This window comes from Mustela putorius, unplaced genomic scaffold, assembly GCF_011764305.1.
Source record: "Mustela putorius furo isolate JIRA1106 unplaced genomic scaffold, ASM1176430v1.1 tig00000382_pilon_pilon_pilon, whole genome shotgun sequence".
NCBI lineage: Eukaryota > Metazoa > Chordata > Mammalia > Carnivora > Mustelidae > Mustela > Mustela putorius.
Window position 1 is genome coordinate 2,984,703 of NW_025421367.1, and position 23,543 is coordinate 3,008,245.

The following is a 23,543-nucleotide window of genomic DNA, read 5'->3' on the forward strand; positions in this document are numbered from 1 at the left end:
GTTCCCAGACTTCTCTCATCACCTTCCCTGGAATTGAAAGCAGGGTTTGAGTATCTCCAGCAAAAATCAATCAGATCTGGAGGAGATTTCACTTAGCCTATGAGGGTGCTATACTGGTAGGATCACATTCTCTTTCAGAGCTAAGTGGAATATACATACACAGCCAGGCTGGAGAAGGAGGAAGTTCTCAAGAAAAGCAGTGTGACTGCTCCCTTAGAGCAGAGATTAACGGGCAAAGTGTCGACACTGCAAAGAGAGAGAGATGTTTAAAAGGATTTGTAAGAAAGTTTGCTCCATAATATCCCTCATCCCCTAGCCCACCTCCAGTAGCACTCCATCTTTATTCCCAAAGCTTCTCAAAAAGCTGACTGCCCAGGAGCCCCTGGGTGGCTTGGGCTCCATCTGCCTTGGGCTCAAGTCATGATCTCGGTGTCCTAGGATCCAGCCCTGTGTCAGGCTCCCTTTTCAGCGGGGAGTCTGCTTGTCCCTCTCCCTTTGCCGATCCCCTGCTGATGCTCTCTCTCTCTTAAATAAATAACTAAAATCTTAATTAAAACAAACAAACAAACAAATAAACCAGTTGCCTGGGTTTGAAACCTGACTCAGCTTACTGGCTGTTGGCAAGTTAACCTACCTCTCTATTCATTGATTTCCTCATCTGTAAGTGGCATATGGTCACTATGTGGGTTATGAGAATTAACTGAATTAATCCTGTTCCATAACTGAAATAATGTTTAGATGGCTACAATAGTTACCAACTTGTTCTTCCTTTCCTCAGGATCTTCTAGCCTTGATGTCTTTCACAATGGCTCCAGAGGGAAACTTGGGTGGCTCAGTCAGTTAAGTGTCTGCCTTCAGCTTGCGTGTCCTGATCTCAGGGTCCTGGGATGAACCCTACCCCCCAAGCTCCCTGTTCAGCCGGGAGTCTTCATCTCCCTCTCCCTCTGCTCCTGCTCTCTGTCACTCTCAAATACATAAATAAGATCTTTTTTTAAAAAATGGTGGAGAGATTCTTTAAAATATGGCTCCTGGGTGGCTCAGTGGGTTAAAGCCTCTGCCTTCAGCTCAGGTCATGATCTCAGGGTCCTGGGATGGAGCCCCACATTGGGCTCACTGTTCAGTGGGGAGCCTGCTTCCTCCTCTCTCTCTGCCTGCCTCTCTGCCTACTTGTGATCTCTGTCAAATAAATAATTATTTTTAAAAAATCTTAAATAAAAATACAGAACTGTATGCATTAAGCCCTAGCTGAAACCCCTTTGAGTATGGTCAAGTCACCCTTTGTTTCCAATGCAACTTTTTTTTTTTTAGGCTTTAGTATTTTATCCAAATTTTACTTTATGTTAATTATAGCATTGGAAAGGAAGGATCTAATTCCACACGAAATATCAGACTCTAAAATGTACTCATTAAACTACTAAAAAATAAACCAAATGGTAAGAATATAAATAGAAATCCAATTTAGATTCGAATGATGTCACAAAGTGATTACAGTCACAGAGACTGTTCCTGCTTGCAGCTAGAACTCTTAGAAGCTCTTTCATCTGGCGCAAGTGCAAAAAAAAAAAAAAAACAACAAAAAAACCACCACAAACCAAAAAAACAAAAAACACAACATGAAAGGGAATTAAGGGAATTAAGTTGAATTACTGGTTTCATCACATCCATCTTCTCAATGACACATAAAAAAACAGCTACTGTGCACTGCAGATTATGTGGTGTCAAAGAGGTATGGAATGGGGTGGAAACAGGTCATGAAAATCTGTCTAAAGTCTCTTTAAGGGATGCCTGGGTGGCTCAGTGGGTTAAGCATCTGCCTTCAGCTCAGGTCATGATCCTAGGGTCCTGGGTCCATGGGTCCTGGGATCTAGCCCTGCATCGGGCTCCTTGCTCAGCCAGGAGTCTGCTTCTCCCTCTCCCTCTGCTGGTCCCTCACTTGCCCCCCACTTGTGTGTGCTCTCTCTCTATCTCAGATAAATAAAGGAGATCTTTTTTTTTTTTTTTTAAAGGTTTTATTTATTTATTTGACAGACAGAGATCACAAGTAGGCAGAGAAACAGGCAGAGAGAGAGAGGGAAGGGAAGCAGACTCCCCGCTCGATCCCAGCACCCTGAGATCATGACCTGAGCCGAAGGCAGAGGCTTAACCCACTGAGCCACCCAGGCGCCCCAAGCAGAATCATCTTTAGTGTGGAGGTCCAAGATGATATTTAGCAATGCAGCATCCCAGACAAAGGTACCTAAATTCTGAAGGTAGCTATGCTGCAAAATAGTTTAAAATTAAACAATTGTACAGTATTCAATTATGCTTGTGGCCACCAGTGTTGACATTCTTGCCATCCAGCAGAGCTCACAGTGTCAGTCTAACACCCCTGGCTTTAGGATCTGAGTGTATCCTAAACCCATCAGAACGGAGTTGTTCACATTAGTCGGGAAAAAGGGCATCAGGTCCAACAAGTGTTACTTGCTGTCTAGACCAGAATGACATTGGTCTCCAACTTCTTTTTTTTTTTTTTTTTAAGATTTTATTTATTTATTTGACAGAGAGAAATCACAAGTAGATGGAGAGGCAGGCAGAGAGAGAGAGAGAGGGAAGAAGGGTCCCTGCTGAGCAGAGAGTCCGATGTGGGACTCGATCCCAGGACCCTGAGATCATGACCCGAGCTGAAGGGAGCGGCTTAACCCACTGAGCCACCCAGGCGCCCCTGGTCTCCAACTTCTTGTTCACCTTCTGATAAATGAAGCCACTACACTCTATCCTGCCATTTACGTTAGTGCGAAGCTGCAATTCATCAGTCTTGCAGCCAACCGCAAAGTTGCTCTGGGTACCCCCCAGACTTTGTGGTCTCAGGATTCATCCGGGAGCTAGCCAGCCAGCCAGTCTTCTTGACCCAGCACCTGAACATGCCAGACTGAAGGCCCAGCCATGTAGAAATCCACATCCAGACTGATGTACTCTCGCTTATGTCCTGTCCTGATTTTATCATCCCACCCCTTCGCTGCCACTCTCTCCCTGGCAACCTGCCCCTGTCCCCCATGAGAGGATGAATCAAAGGTCAGCTTCAGTCCACATGCAAGCTGACCTTCCACAAAGATCTCCACACCTCGTATGTTCACAGTGTTTCATTTCTCCATAGACATCAGACCATGTTTGGTGCATCTACTTGGTTTCCAGGCTAACCCTCACTTTGGTGGTTGGTTTCAGTGTTGGATGAACTTAAGTTTGCACATTCCAGTTTATTCTCAGATTTTGTTTTCCTTTCTTCCTTCCTTCTTACCCTCCCCTTCCTTCCTTCCTCTTTCTTTCCTTCCCTCCTTTCTTCTTTTAAGATTTTATTACAGAAAGAGAGAGAGAGCATGAACAGATGGTGAGGGTCAGAGGGAGAGGGAGAAGGAGACTCCCTGTGAGCAAGGAGCCTGACGCCAGTTTCCATCCCAGAATCCTGAGATCATGACCTGAGCTGATAACCCTAGGATTTTGTTCCCAAATCACATTTTATGAAGTCATATCCATAGCTCTTGGGGAAGACATCCCTGGCAGATTTGCCAGGATGAGCATTTAAGGGAGGCACAGCCATCCCTGGCTCAGTGGCAGTGGTGTCAGCTGGGCGGTGGCTACAGCATGAGTGATGGGGTCCCAACTCAACATCTGATCCTTAAGTCCTGCTACTTCCCACCACCCACATATATCATCATCGCCCACACACCTGGCATGGGCATGACTCTGGGCCTCTCATTATGTTCTCTCCTTTCTTTGGATTATACTCTCTATTACTTTTAACTAATGAGTTGCTATTAAGCCTTCAAGACTACTGTTAAAAGATTTTCCCTTCTGTGAAGTCTTTCTCAGCAATCACATGCAAAAGTGAGTCACTTCCACTTCTTTGTTTCCATTTCACTTGGTATGTAGCCCTGCTTTTGTACCTAACAGGTTGTGCTGGAATTACGTGTTATGGATCCTTCTTAGTAAACTGTGATCTACTCAATGAGAGGGACTGTTCTTAATTCTTTGTCTAAAACCACAGCTGTATCCCAGGCACATCAAAGATGTTTAATAACAGTGTGGTGAGTGGATGAGTGAATAAATCAATGGATTAGTAAAACACCTCAGGTGACATCTCCTTGGATAGGACAATAAAGACAGTAAAGTGGTGACAAGTAGGATACAAGCTCCACTGCTGTGGTCCTTGGTTTGATCTAAATTTGTGGGCAAATTTCTGACTTTTTGTGCCTTGGCTTCCTCATCTATAAAATGGTGACAATAATACATTTCTAGTTGTTTGAATTAAATAACAAATGTACAGTGCTGACAGCAAGACCTGGCACATAGTAATGATTCTATATGTATTAATGATTATTGTTGTTATTGATCATGGAGAATCACTGACAACTCCATGGGAAGTAGGGGCTATGTTCTGACTTTTACCATTTAATTCCTGACAGCCACAGTGCTTCATATACAATAGGCACTCAATAATGATTTTTTGAATAAATATCAAAGTAATAAAAAAAGAAAACAAAAGAGAAAGAGAGAAACAAAACCAAACCCCACACAGGGTAAAAAGGGGTGCATTTAGAACAAAGAGGTGTTCTTTGTGTCAAGAACAAAGATATCGTCAAATCACCTCAGGTCCTCACCACTGGCCTAGATGACAAGGTGGCCCTGGAGTTTCTGAATCTTTCATTTACCCTCACAGGAACTTTGCCCACCTCATTCACAGTGCTCTCTCTAAAGACACTGAAAGGGAAAGGGATGCTGTATATACAGGGAGTGGCATTAAGAGCCAGGGAAGCCTGTTTTTTCTTTGGTAGCCCATGGACCCATGACCTGCTGAAACAACTTAAAAAAAAAAAAAGAAGATTTTATTTACTTAGATAGAGTGAGTGCAAGTGGGGGGAGGAGCAGAGGGAGAGGGAGCAAGAGAATCTCAAGCAGACTCCATGCTGAGTGCAGAGCCTGACATGGAGTTTGATCTCATGACCTTACCTTGAGAGCATGACCTGAGCCGAAATCAAGAGTCAGATGCTTAACCAACTAAGCCACCCAGGTACCCCTGAAGACACATTTTCTGGTCCTTGGTTTGATCTATAAAAATCAAACCTTAAATATTTGCAAACCTGGGGCACCTGGGTGGCTCAGTGGGTTAAAGCCTCTGCCTTCAGCTTAGGTCATGATCCCAGGGTCCTGGGATCAAGCCCCACATCAGGCTCTCTGCTCAGCAGGGAGCCTGCTTCTCTTGCTCCCACTCCCACTCCCCCTGCTTGTGTTCCCTCTCTTGCTGTCTCTTTCTCTGTCAAATAAATAAATAAAGTCTTAAGCAAAAAAAAGAAATTTATTTCTCATATTTCTGGAGGCTGGCAGAGTTGGGTTCTGGCAAGGGTCATCTAATCTAGATTGCTGACTTTTTGTATCTATCCTTACATGGCAGAGGATGAGAGCCAGCTCTCTGGCCAAAGGTTCCACCCTCATGACTTAATTACCTCCCAAAGGCCCGAATTCCAGATACCAACACATTGTGATTAGTTGCAGCATATGAATTGCCAGAGTGAAGAAAAAAACATTCATCAGGTGACCTGCTTCTTTACATAGAGAAGGCAAAACTTTACTCATCTTAGGTTTTCAGCTGGGCTCTTTAACAAAGAGACAGATTAATGAGAGAAAAACTATTTAATACAGTGCAGTTCATCACATGGGAGAAACTTGAAGAGTAATTCAAAGTAGTGGCTTAGAACTCTGGCTTATGTAGCATCTTCATCAAAAAACAATACATTTATAGAGAAATCACAGGACAAAGGAAAGTAGTTTTAGGCTTCCAAGGGTGGCAAACTGAGGGAAGGTAAATAGATGGGCGGAAGGTAAATAGATGGGATGGAGTAGTTTGTTTGTAAATTCCTTGTTTATTGTCCTTGAGCTGAAGTCTGCCTCCAGAAAAAGGAGAATTTATATCCTGCTTGTAAGCAGAAAGAGGGCAATCAGAGAGAAGAGTTTGCTCCTTCTTAATTGCCTTAAGTTTGAAATAATTTTTATGTTAAAGAGGAATATTTGGGGGTGACATATTCTGGTCTCCACTATTTACTATTCAAAAAAGCCTAAGGAAAGAGAACAAGGTTTTAAATTTACTTATTTTTATTTAAATTCAGTTAACATATAATGTATTATTGGTTTCAGAAGTAGAGGTCAGTGATACATCAGTCTTAGATAATACCCAGTGCTCATTACATCACACACCCTCCTTAATGTCCATCAGTCAGTTACCCCATCCCCCACACCCTCCCCTCCAGCAACCCTCAATTTGTTTCCTATGCTTAAGAGTCTCTTATGGTTTGTCTCTCTCTCTGGTTTTGTCTTGTTTTATTTTTTTCCTCTCTTCCCCTATGATCCTCTGTTTTGTTTCTTAAATTCCACATATCAATGAGATCATATGATAATTGTCACTCTCTGATCAACATATTTTGCTTAGCATAACACCCTCTAGTTCCATCCATGTCATTGCAAGTGGCAAGATTTCATTTTTTGATGGCTGAGTAGTATTCCATTGTTACATATACCATATTTTCTTTATTCATCTGTCGATGGACATCTGGGCTCTTTCCATAGCTTGGCTATTGTGGACACTGTTGCTATAAACATGGGTTCACATGTCCCTTCAGATCACTACATTTGTATCTTTGGGATACACACCCAGTAGTGCAATTGCTGGGTTGCAGGGTAGCTCTGTTTTCAACCTTTTGAGGAACCTCCATACTGTTTTTGAGAGTGGGTGAACCAGCTTTCATACCCACCGACAGTCTTAGAGGGTTTTCCTTTCTCTGTATCCTCTCCAATATCTGTCATGTCCTGACTTGTTAATTTTGGCCATCTGACTGGTGTGAGGTGGTATCTCCTTGAGGTTGTGATTTGCATTTCCCTGATGCCAAGTGATGTTGACTTCATGTGTCTGTTGGCCATTCGGATGTCTTCTTTGCAGAAATGTCTGTTCATATCTTCTGCCCTTTTCTTGATTGATTATTTGTTCTTTGGGTGTTGAGTTTGATAAGTTCTTTATAGATTTTGGATACTAGCTCTTTATCTGATATGTCATTTGCAAATATCTTCTCACATTCTGTTGATTGCTTCTTGGTTTTGTCAGCTGTTTCCTTTGCTGTGCAAAAGTTTTTATCTTGATGAAGTCCCAATAGCTCACTTTTGCCTTTGTTTGCCTTGTCTTTGGAGATGTGTCTAGCAAGAAGTTGCTGCAGCTAAAGTCCGAGAGGTTGCTGCCTGTAGTCTCCTCTAGGATTTTGATGGATTCCTCTCTCACATTGAGGTCTTTCATCCATTTTGAATCTATCCTCATGTACAGTGTAAGGAAATGGTCCAGTTTCATTCTTCAGCATGTGGCTGTCCAATTTTCCCAGCACCATTTGTGGAAGAGACTGTCTTTTTTCCATTGGATATTCTTTTCTGCTTTGCTAGAGATTAGTTGACTATAGAGTTGAGGGTCCATTTCTGGGTTCTCTATTCTGTTCCATTGATCTATGTGTCTGTTTTTGTGCCAGTACCATACTGTCTTGATGATTATAGCTTTGTAATAGAGCTTGAAATCCAGGATTATGATGCCCCCAGCTCTGGTTTTCTTTAAGGAAAGAGAAAATTGAATAGGAAATATTACATCATGGTAGTCCACCAGTTTGAACCCCAAAATGGAAAAAGAAAGCAAAGGGCGGGGATGCTGGCCAGCTCAGTCAGAAGAAAATGTGACTTGGGACTTGTTGTCTCTCAAGGTCTCTATTGCTCGGCAGTGGTGTCAGGAATTCCCCACAGAAGTGCTGGCTGTTCAGGCTGCTTGGAGTACAGCCTGAGCAAGATATACTTAGAGGAAAAGAAGACGCAGAAAGCTGATGATCTCTGGTTGGAGATGAGGTACTCTGAGGTCTGCAACTCTGAAGCTATAACCCTCAGCATTGCTGTGAATCTGAGGCTTTGCCACATTTTTTTTCTTCTATAAATTCTAACATGGACTTGCCTGCTTCCCTTTTAATATCACCATCTTGTGTGGACAAGAGTCTCTCTCCTCTATAAGCCACTGAAGGACGGAGCAAAGTCTCACAGCTTGGTCTGTCCCTGATACATGCAATCTGTGGAGGACTTTTATTTTATTATTTTATTTTTTAAAAAAAGATTTTATTTATTTATTTATTTATTTATTTATTTGAGAGACAGAGATAGAAGCAGTCTCCCCACTGAGCAGGGAACCCAATGTGAGGCTTGATCCCAGGACCCTGGATCATGACCTGAGCCAATGCTTAACCGACTGAGCTACCCAGGTGCCCTGTGGAGATTTTTAATGAGGTGCAGGTGCAGATTGGGTGTAACCATTCTGTGGATTTGTTGCAATGACTGAAATAGCTAGATATTTTCTTGACACCAAGATGTTCTCTTCGAAGTACAAGATATTGATTTGCATTAAGCTCACCTGCATGTGATGATATGATATCACTGAAATGATAGTGATTTAACCAAGAGAGTTCATTTCTCTTGTGCTCAAAGAAGTCTGGAGGTAGGCAGTGCCTGTGTGGAGTCTCCACGGTCATCAAAGTGTCAGATCCATTTTGTCTTTTCTGCCCCATTATCCCAGCACATGAATATCAACCTCAAAATCACATGGGCATCGAAGTGGTAGGGAACACCCATTCACAGATTTTCCAGGGTCCACCTAAAGGGTGAAAGATAGTAAGTATAAAGCTTTAGGGCTAGGGCATCCTCCTGTATCTAGAAATCTTACTTTCCTTTTTCTTTAAACTCTCCAAGACAAGCCACTAAAGACCAATCTGAGCTACCAGGAAAGAGGTCAAGTGAATGTCAGATGTGAGCTGGAGAAGGAAGGAGGAAGAAAAAAACCAAAATTCTATGAAGCAGCAGAAATAACCCCAAACATCAGAGACATTGTTTTGGAGGCTATTTGGGTTTATACCAAATCCCTGTACATAAATTTGGGCTTATGCTAAAGAACTGTACATAAATTTGCCATTTGGCTGTTAAGCACTGTTATCAGTCAGAATCTCAATAGAAAACTGGGTTTCACTCAAGTTAGATCATTTGAGCAAGTGATCTTTGTGCACAATTTTGTGTACAAATTGTGTAGCATCACCACAAGAGAATGCCTTAACCTGGGGTCAGCAGCAGCAGAGTGGTTAGCACCCCATAGCCTGAAGGGATGAGGGGAGGGAGTAGTTATTGAAAGGAATGCAAGGACTTCCCTGAAAAGAACTGTGACATTTGGGAGAGAGAAATAGACTGAGGAAGGGAACAAAAAGAGTTAATGCTCCTATTCTCTTCCTTCCTAAACCTTCTAGGGTTCTTAACTGAAACCAGAGGGCAAGGGAACCCTTTGGTATAGGCCATACAGGTGAGCTTCTTAGGACAGGAAAGGCTAGAGTAGATTTGGAGGGACAAAAGAAGATATAAAGCAAGAGCACTGATATTAAACTGCAAATAAAGAGTAGAATAAAATCATTTTCATCTGCATTCCTTTAATCCTCATTCCATCACTGACTGTGGTAGCCAGCCTCCCAAGTAGCCCCCAGTGGTTCTTGCATCAAGAGGCAAGAAGTGTTGGAGAAGTGTTAGAGGGTGGCTTCTGAGGCTGGGTCCCATTGAGGCTTCTGCCTTATTTGATCACTTCTTCTGGATGATACTAGCTGTCAGGTCACAAGGATACTCACGTGGGTGCTTGTGGTATGGAGCTGAAACCTCCCATAGCAACCACTTACCAGCCATAAGAGGGAACTACCTTAGAAGAGGACCTCCAGCCCCAGCCAAACCATGGTATGACAGCAACTCTGACTCCTACCTTCACTGAAACCTCATGAGAGACCTAAGAAGAGACCCCAAGAAGCTCCCAAATTCCTGACTCTCAGAATTATGTGAACTAAGAAATGTTTGTTGTCCTTCAACCAATAGAGTTTTGGAGTAATTTGTGGTGCAGCAAAAGAGAACGAATTATGATTATTAATTTAGGTGTCGATTTGATTGTATGCTGCACCAACTGAGCCAGCCAGGAACCTCTCAGACAACACTTATTCTTTTTTTTAGAGACTTTATTTATTTCTGAGAGTGAGAGTGAGACCACTGGGGTGGGGGGCAGAGGGGAAGGAGGAAGCAGACTCCCTGCTGAGCGGGGAGCTTGATGTGGGGCTCGATCCCAGCACTCGGATCATGACCTGAGCTGAAGGCAGATGCTTAACCAATTGAGCCAATCAGGCACCCTTTAGGCACCCCTCAGACACTTCTGACATCAAATGGGTGTCCTACAATTTAACTCAATTTTGACAGTAGCCACCTGGAGCTAGCACAGACCTCACAGGTTAAGAGTTCAGTCTCACAAGGATGCCTACTTCAGATGGCAATTACAAGTCCCAGGAAGCCCCCTGAACTTCTGACCAACCAGCCATAAATCAGGGGTTCTCATGACCTCCTCCTCAGGCTCAGTAATTTGGTAGAAAACTCACCGACTTAAGGAAATGCTCTACTTAATCTTCAGTTTATTATAAAGTATGTCTTTGTCTGTTTGGGCTATAAAAAGTACCATAGACTGAGTGGTTTATAGGCAACAGAAGTTTATTTCCCACAGTTCTGGAGGCTGGCTGTCTGAGATCAGGGTGTCAGCATGGTCAGGTTCTAGTGAAAGCCCTCTTCTGGATTACAGACTTTTTTTTTTTTTAAGATTTTTATTTATTTATTTGACAGACAGAGATCACAAGTAGGCAGAGAGACAGGAAGAGAGAGAGAAGAGGAGGCAGGCTCCCTGCTAAGCAGAGAACCCAATATAGGCCTCCATCCCAGGACCCTGGGATCATGATGTGAGCCGAAGGCAGAGACTTTAACCCACTGAGACACCCAGGTGCTCCTAGATTATAGACTATTAACTTCTTGTTGTATCTTCACATCGTGGAAAAAGGATGGAGAAAGCACTCTGTGATCCCTTTTAATAAGGGCACAAGGTCTCATCATGAGGGCTCCACTTTCATGACCTAATTACCTCCCAAAAGACCCCTCTCCTAATACTGTCACATTAAGAATTAGAATTTTTAGTGATCCGAAGGGGCACGTGCACCTGAATATTTATAGCAGCAATATCCACAATAGCCAAACTATGGAAAGAACCTAGATGTCCATCAACAGATGAATGGATCAAGAAGATGTGGTATATATACACAATGGAATACTATGCAGCCATCAAAAGAAATGAAATCTTGCCATTTGTGACAACGTGGATGGAACTAGAGTGTATCATGCTTAGTGAAATAAGTCAAGCGGAGAAAGACAACTGTCATATGATTTCCCTGATATGAGGAAGTGGTGATGCAACATGGGGGCTTAAGGGGGTAGGAGATGAATAAATGAAACAAGATGGGTTTGGGAGGGAGACAAACCACAAGTGACTCTTAATCTCACAAAACAAACTGAGGGTTGCTGGGGGGAGGGGGGTTGGGAGAAGGGGGGTGGGGTTATGGACATTGGGGAGGGTATGTGCTTTGGTGAGTGCTGTGAAGTGTGTAAACCTGGCGATTCACAGACCTGTACCCCTGGGGATAAAAATATATGTTTATATAAAAAATAAAAAAATTAAAAAAAAAAGAATTAGAATTTTTACTTCAGAATTTGGCAACAGTAGGGAAGAGTATACAAACATTCAGTCCACTGCTGGATACAACTCTAGAACAGCTGGGGGGGGGAATAAAAAAGATGCATAGGGCAAGTTATGGAGGGAAGGGCACAGAGTTTCCATGTCTTCTCCAGAGCACCCGTCAGCACCTCAATATGCTTACTGACTCAGAGGTTCCTTTACTAGGCAAGAGTGAGCAAATCACTGGTCAATGCTGATTAATCAGCAGATCAATCTCTAGCCCCTCTCTAGCTCCTCTCCCCTCCTTGGAGGTCAAGGAGTTGGGGTAAAACTTCCAATCCTCTAATCATGCCTTGGTCTTTCTGGTGACTAGTACTTATCCTGAAGCTAACTAGAGGCCCACCAAAAGTAGCCTCTTCAGAACAAAAAATGCTCCCAGGACATTCCAAGGGATTTAGGAGCTGTGTTCTAGGAACCAAGGGCAAAGATCAAATATATATTTGTCACATTTAGCTTCAGCAAATGAGAATTTGTGGCCAGTCTTGTTTCATCTATGCCCTTTCCCACTTTACCTCCACCCCCTCACCAGACCATTTTGAAGAAATTCAAGTTATAAAATTTCATTCATGGGGCGCCTGGGTGGCTCAGTGGGTTAAGCCTTTGCCTTCGACTCAGGTCATGATCTCGGGGCCCTGGGATCAAGCTTTGCTTCGGGCTCTCTGCTCCGCAGGGAGCCTGCTTCCCCCTCTCTCTCTGCCTGCCTCTCTGCCTCCTTGTGATCTCTCTCTGTCAAATAAATAAATAAAATGTTTTTAAAAAATTTCATTCATGATATTTCAATATTTTATCTCTAAAAGATAAGGACTATCTAATATAAGAATAATATTATCATCACAGATTTTAAAAAGTTAAAAATAATCCAAAAGACCGTACATTTTGATTGTTGTAACATGTCACTATATTGCCCTCCTATAAGGGTGTAATAATTTACTCTCCTACCCCCAGTTTACAGCCCTAATGTTACCAATCTTTTTCATCTTCACCAATCTATGTCCCTTGAAAATGATGTCTTGTTCCAATCCCTGTTTCTTTGATCATTGAGACTGAGCAACTTCTTATTTTATATTGGCCATTTATATGTCTTCTATAAATTGCTTATTCATTTCTCTGCTAATTTTTCTATGCGTCAATCTTATTTTCATATTGATTGATAAGTTAAAATAGCGAGGGCTTTAATAAACATTGCATCATCTGTATTATATATAATGGAAAAAATCAAAATGAACTTTATTTTCAAACAATTATTTCAAGTATGCATGACAACACAGTACTCCATGCAGTCATTATATTTGTATTTATCACTGCCCAAAGCAATCTACAGATTCAGTACAAACCCTATCAAAATACCAATACCATTTTTCACAGAACTAGAACAAATAATACTAAAATATGTATGGGACTACAAAAGACCCAAAATAGACAATGCAATCTTAAGAAAGAAAAAAATGCTTCAGGTATCGTGATTTGAGATTTCAAGATATACTCCAAAGCTGTGGTAATCAAAGCACTATGGTTCTGGCCCAAAATTAGACACATAGACCAATGGAACAGAATAGAGAGTCCCGAAATAACCCATGTTTATATGGTCAATTAACCTATGATAAAGGAGACAAGAACATACAATGGGGGAAAAGACAATCTTTTCAATAAATGGTGCTGGGAAAAGTGGATAGCTACATGTAAAAGAATAAAACTTGGATGATTTTTTAACACCATAAGTAAAAATAAAATCAAAGTGGATTAAAGACCTAAATGTGAGACCTGAAACCATAAAAATCCTAGAAGAAAACACAGGCAGTAATGTCTTCAACATCAGCTATAACATTTTCCTAGACAAGTCTCCTAAGCAAGACAAGGGAAACAAAAGCAAAAGTAAGCTATCAGGACTACATCAAAATAAAAAACTTTTGCACCACAAAGGAAACCATCAAACAAACAAACAAACAAACTCCCCCCCAAAACCCTATTGAATGGAGAAGATACTTGCAAATGGTATATCTGATAGGGTGTTCATACCCCAAATATATAAGAACTTCTACAACTCAACAACGAAAAACAATCCAATTAAAAATGAGCAGAGGACCTTCTTTTCCAAAGAAGACATACAGATGGCCAACAGACACTTGAAAGGATGCTCAACATCACCAATCATTAGGGAAGTGCAAATCAAAACCATGAGATTATCATCTTTCGAATAGGCAGAATCAAAACAGGTAGAATCAGAAAGATAAGAAATAACAAGTGTTGGGGCGCCTGGGTGGCTCAGTGGGTTAAGCCGCTGCCTTCGGCTCAGGTCATGATCTCAGGGTCCTGGGATCGAGTCCCACATCAGGCTCTCTGCTCAGCGGGGAGCCTGCTTCCTCCTCTCTCTCTCTCTGCCTGCCTCTCCGACTACTTGTGATTTCTCTCTGTCAAATAAATAAATAAAATCTTTAAAAAAAAAAAAAAAAAAAGAAATAACAAGTGTTGGCAATGATGTAGAGAAAAAGGAACCCCCATACACTGTTGGTGAGAATGTATATTGATACAGCCATTATGAAAAAGAATATGGAGGTCCCTCAAAAAATTAAAAATAGAAATACCATATGTTCTAGTAATTCTACTACTGGGTATTTACCAAAAGAAAATAAAAACAACTCAAAAAGATATATGCACCCCTATGTTTATTGTAGCATTATTTATAATATCCAAAATATGGAAACAACCTAAGTGTCCACTGATAGACAAATGGATAAGGATGATGCTGTATATATGTATGCAATTGAATATTACATAGCTATAAAAAAAGAATGAGATTGTGCCATTTGGGACAACATGGAAGGACCTAGAAGGTATTATGCTAACAAATATGTCACATGGAAAAAGAAAAATTCCATATGATTTCACTCATGTGTGGAATTTTTTTAAAAAATTGAATAAATGAAAACAGAATGTAGAATCAGACCTATAAATGCAGACAACAAACTGGTAGTTGCCAGAGAAGAGGGTGGGGGAGATGGGCAAAATGGGTGTAACGGAGGGGAGATATAGGCTTCCAGTTATGAAATGGCTAAATCATGGGAATAAAAGGCACAGCAAAAGGAATATAGTCAATGATACTTTAATAGTGTTGTGAGCACAACATAATGTTTAAACTTGACAAATCACTATGTTGTACACCTGAAATGAATGTAACATTGTGTGTCAACCATACTAAAATAAAAGTATATATTTGTCAAAACGTAGAGTGTATAGCATGAAGAGTCAACCCTAATGTAAAACCATGGACTTTGAGTTACAATCATGTGTCAATACAGGTTTACTGACTATAACAAATGTGCTACTTCAATGAGACATGTTGGTAGTGGGGGAGATTGTGCATGTATGAGGGGGCCATGGTATATATGAGAACTCCTTGTACTTTTTGCTCACTTTTGCTGTGAACCTAAAACTACTCTAAAAAGCAATGTCTACTTTTTAAAGCATATATTGACACGGACAGGTATTATCTAAAATTATTTATTAAATGTTCATATTAAGATAATTTCTATCAGGGGGCCTAGGTGGCTCAGTTGGTTAAGCATCAAACTCTTGATTTGGTTCAGGTCATGATCTCAGAGTCATGGAGTCTGCTTGAGACTCTCTCTCCCTCCCAGCCCCTTGGTTTTTCTCTCTTTCTAAAATAAAGAAATAAATATTTAAAAAGTGATCATTTCTCTCACTGAGTACACTATTTAAATACAAAAATAACGTACTGCTAATATAATCTAATTGTAGAATCCTAGATTTCATAATGATCACACTGTGAAACTCTTTAACATGTATTTTATTTTATTTTTTAAAGATTTTATTTATTTATTTGACAGAGAGAGATCACAAGTAGGCAGAGAGGCAGGTAGAGAGAGAGAGAGGAGGAAGACAGCTCCCTGCTGGGCAGAGAGGCTGATGTGGGGGTCAATCCCACAACCCTGGAATCATGACCTGAGCGGAAGGCAGAGGCTTTATTTAACCCAATGAGCCACCCAGGTGCCCCTTAACATGTATTTTAAATAGTTCAAGTATATTGCTGAATTAACTTTAATATTTTTAAAAAGGTAAATTATTTTTTATTTTTATTTTACTTCTTTCAAAGATTCATTTATTTATTTGAGAGATGGAGAGAGCAGGGGAAGGGGCAGAGGGAGAGAAGATCTAAGCAGACGCCCACTTAGTGTAGAGCCCAATGGGGGGCTCAATCTCATGACCCATGAGATCATGACCGAGCCAAAACCAAGAGTCAGATACTCAACCAACTGAGCCACCCAGGTGCCCCAAAGATAGATTATTTTTAGAGCAGATTTCTGTGTACCACAAAATTGAGTAAAAGGAGAGATTTCCTTTGTACCCTCTGCCCCACTATATGCATGACAGCTATTATCTATATATACTGTCATGGAAAGCTATCCATAATACATATTGGGTAAAAAGAAAATCAGCAGAAGAACATACATAATAAATAGGACATAATTTGAACTGTAATATGTGTGTTTGATAAGTGCAAGGAAAATACTACAACACCTTTTATTATTATCCCTGATTATGTGGGAAAAACAGAAACTGACAAGGTAAATAACCAAGAACAATCAGCTACAAATAGTGAAGCCTAGAGTGAAACCAAGTTTGTCTGGCATGGAACTGGGCTTAGTCCTCTTTAATATTACTAGAAAGGTCTGTGAGGGAATGCGGGAAGCCGTTGGCACAATAATGCAAAAACTGGGGTGGTGGAGTGAACGGGGTACATTTGTTTTAAGGAAACCAGGCTATGTTTCATTGCTGCGTTGGTGGGAGAGTGGGGGGCGGGGTGGGGAGAGGGGGCACACCAAGAACCACTGGGGAATCAGTGGTTCAACCTCAGTTTAGAACAAAACCAACCATCTTGAATTCCAGAGAACCAAGGTTCAAATCCCTTCTCAGAGAAATCATCCCCAGCTATTGAGCCTTAAAATCGTAAAGAAACAAACGCCTCTCAGGTTGTGTTCTTAATGTTGCACCCTGTTATCTCATGGAGAGAGTTCTCTTGGCTTATGTAACTTTAGGTCATCTGATAAATGATCTTCTAGGCAAAGCAGGAATCTCCCCTACAAACATATAATGGGTATTTTTTTCATCCTTTCTAGCTCAATAAATTCTGACCTTTTCTAAGGCATAGAACTAACTGCTGCTTTTATTGGAGTGGGCTATCTTTTTATTTGAATGTATTCCTGCAAGATATTTTATGTGTGCAAATTTTTATTTATGGGAACAGAATTGTATCACGTATCTCCTTCAGGTGTTTATATTTTCCCACTCAGTTCTATGTACTTAAGAGTTACCCACATAGCTTGGCCTCCATCTAACCTGATACTAGTCACAGAGTCTGCAGATTTGGGCGTGTGCCTCACATCTTACCTGTCTCCTCTCTCACAGGGATGAGAACCCGGTGTAAACTCAATTCCTGTCCACCATTGGCTACGACACAGGAAACAACTTTGTCCCTGTTCCCGTATCAAAATTTCTTCGGAATATTTTCTAGACACAGAATTTCTGGGTCACAGATATATGTATGCTTCATTCGACAAATCATGCCAGATCGGTCCCCAGAATGGCTGCGTCAGGTAGATGCCCATCAGCAGGGAAGAATAGTATGTTCCTTTTTCCCCCATCACTTCCAACCATGGCAAGATCCAAATTTCTCATTTTTTGTTAGCCTGAAAGGTATAAAGTGATATCCTTGGGAATGTTTTTGTTTGCATATCTCTGAGTACTATCCACTCGTGTTTATATAACTGACTAGCCCACAGTGAAGCTGATACGCTGAGAAGGGTAAGATTGATCTTGCCATTTCAGGTTTCTCTTGCATACCTTATTCCATTCCCTGGGTTAGGCCAATATCATTTTTTAAACAGCTTTATTGAGATATAACTCATCCATGTAAAGTGCACAGGTCAATGGTTTTTAGCATATACATAGATCCGTGCAACCAACACCAAAATCAATTTTAGATCATCAAAAAAAAAAATGTTTATAGCAGGGTGCCTGGGTTGCTCTGTCTGTTAAGCTTTGGACTCTTGATTTCAGCTCAGGTTTTGATCTCGGGGTTGTGAGATTGAGCCCGGAGCTGGGCTCTGCATTGGGTGTGATGCCTACTTGGGATTCTCTCTCTGCCTCTCCCTCTGCCCCTTGCCTCCTCTGAAAAAATTAAATAAAAAATAAAATAAACAGGCATCTCTGTGAATACGGTGATGAGAGCAGTGTGGAGCGTGCTGGTTGGGGCAGGCAGCCCGCACGTCACTCCACCACCACCACCCGCCTTGGCCCTGGGGGCTGAGGGTGGGCGCCCATTGCCCACCCCCCACACACACCAGCTCTGGGCTGCTCTCCAAGCATAAGTTCACAGACAAACACGAATGGGTAACAACCAAAAATGGTATTGGAACAGTGGGAATCAGCAATTTTGCACAAGAACTTTTGGGAGATGTTGTTTACTGCAGTCTGACTGAAATTGGGACAAAACTGAACAAAGAGACGAGGCTGGTGCTTTGGAAAGTGTGGAAGTGCTCGTGAACCCTATTTTCCTCTACCAGGAGAAGTCACCAAAATTAATGACACTCTTGCAGAAAAGCCAGGACTTGCCAGCAATCTTGTTATGAAGATGGTTGGCTGATCAAGATAGCTCTCTGTAATCCATCAGAATTGGATGAATTAATGAGTGAAGAAGCATATGAAAAATACATGAAATCTACTGAGCTGTGAAAACAGAACCCCTAAATAAACAACTTCGTCTAACATGGTGGTCTTAAATTAGTGGTACACAGAGGCTTTAAAATAGCAACTATTAGCAATACCAGTGGGAAAAAACTACTTGCAACAATGCTAATGGAAGAAAATACCCCTTAACTTTATAATGATTGCAGAAAAACACAATATGCATCTCTTTTGCAATGCCCTCTAATTGGTATGTTCCAGTTTTGATGTTCAGAATCCTGAAATGATCAGCTGTTAAAAACTACCCATAAGGGTGCCCGGGGGGCTCAGTTGTTAAGTGTCTGCCTTTGGCTCAGATCCTGATCTCAGGGTCCTGGTATCAAGGCCCACATCGGGCTCCCTGCTGGGCAGGAAGCCTGCTTCTCCTTCTGCCTCTCCCCCTGCTTGTGTTCCCTCTTTGTGTCTCTCTCTGTCAAATAAATAAAATCTTAAAAAAAAAAAAAACTAGCCATAAAATCATGTAATTCAAGGATAACATTGTTATCCTAACCCTTAGGAAGTATTATAACTTGCTTACATCAATCCCTGGATAGGGCTTGAAATATTAATCTTTCCACTGGAAACAATGGGCAGTAGAGAAAGGTTTGTTAGCTGTATAGCATCAGAAAAAGAACAATACTACCTTAATTTTGCAATATACTGTACTTGCTGGTGCTTTTTTCACACAACAAGCAACAACCTTGCATGAAGATAGTTTAATAACAAAACATTCAATTTCTTTGTTAAAAAATAATAATAAACCATAAAAATAAAAAATAAAATAAATAAAAATATGTACAGCAACTGTTTATTAAGAAATGTATCAGGGGCGCCTGGGTGGCTCAGTTGTTAAGTATCTGTCTTCGGCTCAGGTCATGATCCCAGGGTTGTGGGATCGAGTCTCACATCAGGCTCTCTGCTCAGCGGGGAGCTTGCTTCTGCCCCCTCTCTCTGCCTGCCGCTCTGCCTACTTGTGTTCTCTCTCTGTCAAATAAATAAATAAAATCTTAAACAAACAAGAAAAAACTTTAGGGAAAAAAAAGAAATGTATCAGCAGTTACTTGTAACTCTTTTTTTTTTTTTTAAGGGAGAGAGAGTGAAAGAGAGAGACATGAGAAGAGGGGCAGAAGGAGAGAGAGAGAGAATCTTAAGCAGATTTCCTGCTGAGCATGGAGCCTGAGGCAGGGCTTGAGCTTGTGACCCTGAAATCATGACCTGAGCCGAAATCAAAAGTTGGCCACATAACTGACTGAGCCACCCAGGTGTCCACTGTTTTAGAATATTTCTACCACCTCAGAAAGAAACCCTATGCTCATTAGCATTTATTCTCCATTGTTCCCCAAACTCCCATACACCACAGCCATGAATCTACAAATCTCTGTAGATTTGCCTTTTTTGGATATTCCTATAAATGGAACCACACAATATGTGGTCTTTTGAGATGCTTCTTTCACGTAGCATTATGTTTTCAAGGTTCATCCATGAGGGAGCACATATGTGTACTTCATTCCTTTCTATTGCTGAATAATACTCCATTGTATGGATGTACCACATTTTCTGTATCCATTCATCAGTTGATGGATTTGGGGTTGTTTTCACCTTTTGATAGTTATAAAGAATGTTACTATGTACATTCATGTACATGCTTGTGTATGGGTATGTTTTAATTTCTCTTGGGTATATACCTAAGAATTGCTAAGAAGGGTAACTCCACATTTAATAATTTGAGTGACTGCCAAACTGTTTCCCACGGTGACTGTACAATTTTACGTTCTCAGCAATGTACTAAGGTTTCAATTTCTCCACAACCTTGTCTCACTTGTTATTGTCCATTTTGTTTATTACAGCCATCCTAGTAGGTGTGAAGTGGTATCTTCTGGTGGTTTTGATTTGAACTCCTCCCCTTTTAAAAATTTATTTATTTATTTGAGAGAGAGGAGGGTTGGGGAGGGGTAGAGAGAGAGGGAGAGAGAGTCTTAACAGACTCCATACTGGGTGTTGAGCCCAATACGCGGCTCAATCTCACAACACTGAAATCATGACTTGAGCTGAAACCAAGAGTCAGATGCTTAACGCACTGTGCCACCCAGATGCCACGATTTGAATTTTCCTAATGACTAATGCTGTTGAGCATCTTTTCATGATGTAATTTTCATGGGTTACCTGTATATCTTCTTTGGAGGAATGTCTATTCAGACCTTTTGCCCATTTATAATTGTTTTTTTATTTTTTATTTTTATTTTTTAAAAGATTTTATTTATTTATTTGACAGAAACCACAAGTAGGCAGAGAGGCAGGCAGAGAGAGAGGAAGGGAAGCAGGCTCCCTGCTGAGCAGAGAGCCCGATGTGGGGCTCGATCCCAGGACCCTGGGATCATGACCTGAACCAAAGGCTGAGGCTTTAACCCACTGAACCACCCAGGCGCCCCTACAATTGGTTTTTTAAATTATTTTTGTTGCAAGAGTTCTTTATATATTTTGAATACAAGTTTCTTATTAAATTTCTGATTCATAGTATTTTCCTGGGCTAATTGCCTTCTAGCTTAGCTTTGATGTAAAAAATGTAACAGCTGCCAACACTACCCACATTTTTGTGATTTTTTTCTCACAATATTTCTGTCACCAAATACGTGGGCTCCCCTCCATACCAGTGAATTCTCCAACTCTCTGGACACAAGTAGGTATCCTATAATTCATTTCAGTTCCGACATGAACCACCCAAAGTTAGCACACACCCCACAGGTTAAGGACTCAGTCACACAAGTCTGCCCTCACTTTAGCTTTTCATCTGTACTTCTGACCAATCAGCTAGAGATGGCAGGTTCTCTTTTTTTAAGATTTTATTTATTTATTTGAGAGAGAGAGAGAGTAGTGTAGGGACAAAGGGAGCGGGAAAGAGAGAATCTCAAGCAGACTCTGCGCTCAGTATGGAGCCCCACATAGGGCTCGATCTCACAACCCTGAACTCATGACCTGAGCTGAAATCAAGAGTTGGACACTTAACTGACAAAGCCACCCAGGAGCCCCTAGGTGGGAGGTTCTAATGACCCCTTCCTCAGGCTCAGTTCATTTACTAAAGCATCTCACAGAACTCAGGGAAACATTTAACTTACTAGGTTACTGGTTTAGTATAAGTGGATATAACTATAGAAGAGTCAGCTGGAAGAGATGCATAGGGCAAGGTGTGGTAGCAAGGGCATGGAGCTTCCAGTCCACTTTGGAGCATACCACTCCTTCTGATCTCCATGTGTTCAACAGCCTGAAAATTCTCCAAACTCCAACTTTCTGGGTTTTATGGAGGCTTAATTATCTAGGCATGACTGATGATATCATTGGCCATAGATGATTACCTCAGCCCCCAGGCTCTCTCCCCTCCTTGGACGTTGGAAGTGTGACTGAAAGTTCCAACCCTCAAATCAAATCTTGGCCTGAAGCTATGGAGGGGCCCACCAAAAGTCATTTCATCAGACAAAAGGTGACTCCTATTACTCAGGAAATTCTAATGGATTTAGGAGCTCTGTTTCAGGAACTGGGGACAAAGACCAAATATGTATTTCTTAGAGTATCACAGACATAGATTGCATTGATGAGGAAGGAAGAAAGAAAACAGATTCCAGGTAGATTATCAATTCAATTTAATTCATTTCCCACATTAACAACAACCATCTATGTGCAAGCTATTCTCAGAGTGGAAAAACTTCAAGAAGCTTATGGTTATGACATAAATGAGTGGAATGGTGGCTGCTAAAACTGTGAAATACTAGAAGCAGAAGGGTCTCCAAGGTCTAGCAAGTGTCTGGCACAGGTGGCTCCACAAACATTTGCTTGATATAACTGAACTGAGGAGGTAAGAACAGAAGTCAAAGATGTGGCAGAATATAGAAAGTGACACAAAAGTACAGACATCTCCTGCTACAGCTGTCTACATCAGTCCTTGAGTTTTAATTGGGGCAGAAGATGGAAAAAGTGAAGGCAAATGTGAAAGAAATGAAGAGAGTTGAGAAGAAAGACTTTAAGAACAGATCAAGGAGACAGTGGTCAGGAAGAAAACCTGGAGGGGAAAGTGTGTAGGAAACTGCTCTAAAAATGTAGAATTTTTTTTTTTTTAATGTAGAATTTTTGAAAGCATTCTCCTAGAGCTAATCAGGCTGAGCTCTTTCCACATCAACCATTAAGTCTTCAGATTTGGGATTTTTACATCAGCCACGCTGTTCTGTGCCACACAATGTGTGAAACAGAGTCAGGAAGAGCGAACGCTCTTGAGACAGATGAAGGGGAACAACATGGTTGTTTCTTTTCAAGCAGAAACCATGCCACAAAGTGAGAACAGATGTATTTAGGTAATTTTTAGTTCTATTTCCTTTTCTGCTTGCATGACTGGCAGTGGACCCACTTAGGTTCCCTGGGATTTTCTTATGGTGGCCAACTTTGCACACATGGTATTTGCTTGATATAATTTCTCCTAGGGCAGTGCTCAATGCAGCAAAGGCTTTGCCAGGAAATGGAGGATTCTTCATTCATTCATCCATCCATTCATTTATTCATTCATTTGACAGATTTATACTGCTCTGCTTTAAGTGTGGGAAATATTACAATTTATTTATTTATTTATTAAAATATTTTATTTATTTGACAAAGAAAGTGAGAGAGCACAAGCAGAGGGAACAGCAGAGGGAGAAACAGAAGCAGGCTCTCCACTGAACAGGGAGCCCAATGCAGGGTTCGAACCCAGGACATTGGGACCAGGACCTGAGCACAAGGCAAACACTTAACCTACTAAGCCATTCATGAAATCCACCTTCCATGGAGCTCCTGGGGAATGGCAGATATAACTATCGCCCTCGGCCTGCAAGGACGACAAGACGCCCCAGTTCAGATGCATCTTCTTTCTCCCTATTTCCGCAAGTCTACACACTTATATACGCTTACATGACCAATCAGCGAGCAGGGCACAGGAGCGAGCAAAATCAGGCTGTGCACCTAAACGAACAACTTCGCTAGCAACCAATGCTGTTTACTTCCTCTTTGGGCGTTCCGCTTAGTCTCACGAGGCAATCCTCACCTGGCAACTAGCCAGGCGCCATCTTTTAATGGCGGAGGCCGTCCTGGCCAGGGGCCTGCCTCCGACATATAATAT

The 23,543-nt window shown here is 41.4% G+C and overlaps 1 pseudogene; it reads right to left on the bottom strand.

The window, feature by feature from the left end:
• Positions 1-225: 225 nt before the first annotated feature.
• On the bottom strand, positions 226-3,247 carry LOC123391870 (annotated as a pseudogene).
• Between the last annotated feature and the right edge of the window lie 20,296 nt (positions 3,248-23,543).